The sequence below is a fragment of the Sinocyclocheilus rhinocerous genome, unplaced genomic scaffold (genome assembly GCF_001515625.1).
Source record: "Sinocyclocheilus rhinocerous isolate Xijiao unplaced genomic scaffold, SAMN03320098_v1.1 scaffold25, whole genome shotgun sequence".
Lineage (NCBI taxonomy): Eukaryota > Metazoa > Chordata > Actinopteri > Cypriniformes > Cyprinidae > Sinocyclocheilus > Sinocyclocheilus rhinocerous.
Genome location: NW_015647048.1, coordinates 513,709 through 518,378, shown reverse-complemented (window position 1 = coordinate 518,378; position 4,670 = coordinate 513,709).

Below are 4,670 nucleotides of genomic sequence, written 5' to 3'. Positions count from 1 at the left end.
CGTGTGTGTGTGTGTGTGTGTGTGTGTGTGTGTGAGAGTGTGGCTCAGTCCACACGGCTCCCAGCGGACAGGAGGTGTGTTTGTTCTAGAAAGAGCTCAGCTACGTCTCTTTCAAGGTCACACAGTAATAAAGGTCAGGATTTGAGAAGAATGCTATGATGAGTTGATGTACAGACAGTGATTCATTAGTTTAATTAGTTTGCATTGACTGCTTTGCTATCCCAAAGGTAAAGTGTTTGAAAATTAGATAAACTTTTCTCAGAGGTTTCTTTGGATACATTTCTTTATTATTATTTCAATTGAGTCAGAAATCAGTGTTTGTGTGTTACAGATATATCTAGTAGAAATAAAAAGTAAAGACTTTAATGTATGCGAATTCTGTCAAGTTCTATATTAATGGAGTCAAGCCAGAAAACAGATCATCTGTAGATTAAAAATACATGGTCAATTACAGTAACCTCTAGAAATTGAGAAATAGTTAATCATGCAAGTCTTTGTACTGTGTGAAATTGGGGCCAGGAATTAAGAACAGCTTTGTATTTTGTAATAAGTGTCAAATTATGCTTTGAATGACAACAAACCCAACTTGTATACATTTAAGATGCTGTAGTTTATATCCATGTGGTATATCTTTCTACATGTATGTGTTTTATTTTATTTTTTTGTTATTTGTAAATATATTTCAAAAAATATATTTGCTAAAATATGTTACAAATGTAAATATATGTTCTACCAATATATATGTTTTGGCTGTTTTTGTGTCTTTTTGAAAATATACTTTTAAAATATGCAAATAAACAATATATTTCAATCCAAGAAAATACATTCACATTTCACATTTGAAGAAAACGTTTGGAAATGTATTTTCTTGCCCCTGAAATACATTTTGAAATACATTTTGGTAACTAAATACATTTCCAATTTCAAAAATATATTTTAACTTCATTGTTTACAATGTATATTTAAAATAATGATTGGCCAGATTTTTTTCTTCTCTCCCACTCACCATACTTTATAGTCAATTGCAATTTGTGCATTTGCTTCTGCTAGTCATCATTATAATTATTCTGTACTTCTCCATCCTCTTCATCAGTCAGCCCAGACCATGAGTACTGTGTAGTCTGTAGACAAACTAGTCTAATAGTGAATGCTACCCACCTCTATTTGTTGGTGTAGAGGGTTTACAGTACTAGTTATGCTTTGTTTTGTTGATTTCTTTCCATGGGTAAAGAGCAGAAATACCCTTTGTATGTGTGTGGCTGTACCTCTCTGAGAGACAGAAATGGAGAGAAAAAGAAAGAGGGATGACGGCTGTATGTGTGTTATCTAGTGAGAGGATGGGACTTGGAAATGGGAAGTTTGGGGATGTAAGTCTGCTGTCCGCCGGAGCCGTGTGTCCCCGGGTCTCTCATCACAGACCTCCTGACAGCAGAGATGGGACCAGCGCAGAGATCATCCCTCACCGCTGAAGAATATTCCAGCGTGACCGTTTGACAGCCCTGCTGAACTAGTTTCTCAAAGCAGGTCAAGGGATTTGGGGCCGTCTTCATCTCCAGCTGCTTTAAACATGAGTCCTCAAGATAACCGGCACTCTTCTACTGATGAAGGCACAACCTACTAGTAACCAGGTCCTAAGTATTACATCTACAAGAAATTATCATATTTTCTTTACAGCGTCCATACATTGAATACACACAATATGCATTCCTAAACAAAACTCTCACTGAAGACTTGGGGCTCACAAAATTTCAAAATCCCTGGTAGCCCTTCGGGCAGGCACTCTTCAGGTTTTGGTAGCCCGAAATGAATTTAACTAGCCCAAATGGATTTGGGGCCGTCTTCATCTCCAGCTGCTTTAAACATGAGTCCTCAAGATAACCGGCACTCTTCTACTGATGAAGGCACAACCTACTAGTAACCAGGTCCTAAGTTTTACATCTACAAGAAACTATCATCTTTTCTTCACAGCTTCAATACATTGAACACAATAGGCATTCCTAAAGAAAACTCTCGTTGAAGACTCAGGGCTCGCAAAATTTGCCCTCAGGCAGTCACTCTTCAGGTTTTGGTAGCCCGAAATGAATTTAACTAGCCCAAATAGAAAATTGGATAGGAGTCAAAACATCAATCAAAAACATTTTCAAAATACAAATATGAAGGAAGGAATTTTATTTTACTATTAACATGGTATCTGTAGGATTTTAAAATTCAAATTTAAGGCTTTATGACCCTTTTTAAGACCTGCACAAATAAAATAAATGCGATATGAGTGGGGTAGGGCAATGTCTAGAAACATATTAAACCGTAAAAGGACATGATTTACAGTTCAAATACAGGTTTTCACAAAACAAAAATGGCAAACATCACATTTCAGCCTTTAAACCATTTTTAGGAAAGTCAAACATTAATTTAAAACATATAAATATCTTACTGTCTTAACTGTTTAGATCAAATACAGATTTTCACAAAACAAAAATGATAAACATCACATTTCAGCCTTTAAACCATTTTTAGGAAAGTCAAACGTAGGCTATAAATTATTATATTGATTTAAAACATATAAATATCTTAGTGTCTTAATTGTTTAGATTTTTAGAAGGCAAATTAGCTTCTTAACGATCCACCGGTTCACATTTAAGCTGCTCCAGCTAACAAAAAAAGGTCCCCTGAATGGCTCCTGCAAACGTGCCCTGGATGTCTTTGTGTAGGGTTCTTTAGACGTCAAAAGGACGTCGCGGGAGAGGTTCACGGGACGTTCGTGAAACATTCAACAGAACAAATAAATATACCCGAGCAAGGTGCCAAATTTTGATTCTCTGCATTTAATCTGTATTAATTCTCAAGTGATCATTAATTTAGGCTGTTTTTCTAATTATGAACTGATCACAAATATCGGTTATGTATTATTTAGATATATGATTATTCGGGACATCCCATACTTTCAATTATTCGTTCAATAGGGACCCAGTATCGGTTAGAGACTCGCGTGGCTGGCACGGGTCTCACGATCACAAACTCACCATTCTGAGTTTATTCAGAGGATGCAGAGTGATCTAATACTTTTAAGTCGGTTGCCACATGCTCACTCGTACAAAAAGTGTAGTTTCCTTAGTCACACAGCTGCAACTTGCTAAGTCAGTGACGGACAGAAATCAGAAGATCTCACATGATGTGCCACATGCTTCATGCATTGGGCCTTCAGTTTGACCCATCCATCAGAACAGAATTATTCTAAAGTTTTCAGTCTGTCTCATAAGTGACTGCTGTGAAATTGAGACCATTTCACCTTTAGAATGATACTAAACATGAAAAGTTTAAAATCAAAAATATTTAAGATATAATAACCACAATATGTAAGTATAGTAACTTGAGTTCTTGACACTTCTAAGCTAACGTTCAGTGACTCGGGCCATATGCCCAGGAGGGAAGGAGGATGGGTGAAGGGACAGTTGAGCAAATGGTTTTCTCTGAGATCTTCGCTTCTGATGAGAAAGTTTATTGTTTAGTTTGCATAGCATCTGTTTTGTGAGAGCTAGGAGATCGTTTCAGGTCTTACAAGACAAACATTCCACTTCTATATATAATAATAATTTTAACAAATTAGTTTCACAGATACAACACCTTTATTTGTGGCAAATGTATTCAGGTGATTTCAGTCCTGGTCCTGCTGACCCACAGCACTGCACATTATGGGTACGTTTGCATGCAGCAATGTACTAAAAACGAAAACGATGAAACAAGATCTGAATGAGCTGCTGCCAGACGCTGCTGTCATGCTCTGCCAAAAACCCCGACCAAGGGCACGGTGTCCCACCACCTCCATCCACAGGCCCGGTCTGATCTGCGCTGATGAGCCATCCTCCGCCTGCGCTCATCCGAATTGGAAGGTTACAAATATTAACGGTCAGTCTTAACCAACTCACTGGCAACATGGTGAAGGTGACAAATGATGTGGATTTCAAAAGAATGCACGCCAGTGAGTAAATCAGTGGTCTGTTTTTGTGACAAAGACCACCAAAGCATGCTTAGCAATAATGAGCGCTGGAAAGCAGTGCTGTAGTAAGTAGGTTCATGGCACAAACCATGATGAGGAGCTGCTGTTGGTGGAGGAATCAATGCTGAAAGATGCCCCGTCGCTTCAGAAAACATGAGAGTCTCCTCTGTATATAGATCATACAATTGTTAGTGTGAAGGGAAAAATCTAAATGTACAGTTGTTTACATTAAAACCATCTTTTGTGGTATATTGACATCTAGGTGACTCTATACGGATCATTGAAGAGCCGTGGCCAGATAGCATATATAACAATTATTTCTAAATACATACACTACTGTTCAAAAGCTTGGGGGTCAGTAAATAATTTTTTCTTTCTTTTTTTTTTGAAAGAATTTACTACTTTTATTCAGCAAGGATGTGTTAAATGGATAAAAAGTGATAGTAAAGATTTATATTGTTAGAAAAGATTTCTGTTTTGAATAAATGCTGTTCCTTTAAACTTTTTATTCATCAAAAAAATTTTCTCAGTTTCCAAAAAAAAAAAAAAAGAAAAATGAAAAAAGAAAAAGTGTTTCCAGCACTGATAATAAATCAGCATATTAACTAAAGACTGGAGTGATGATGCTGAAAATTCAGCGTTACATTACAAGAATAAATTCTATTTTAAAGTATAT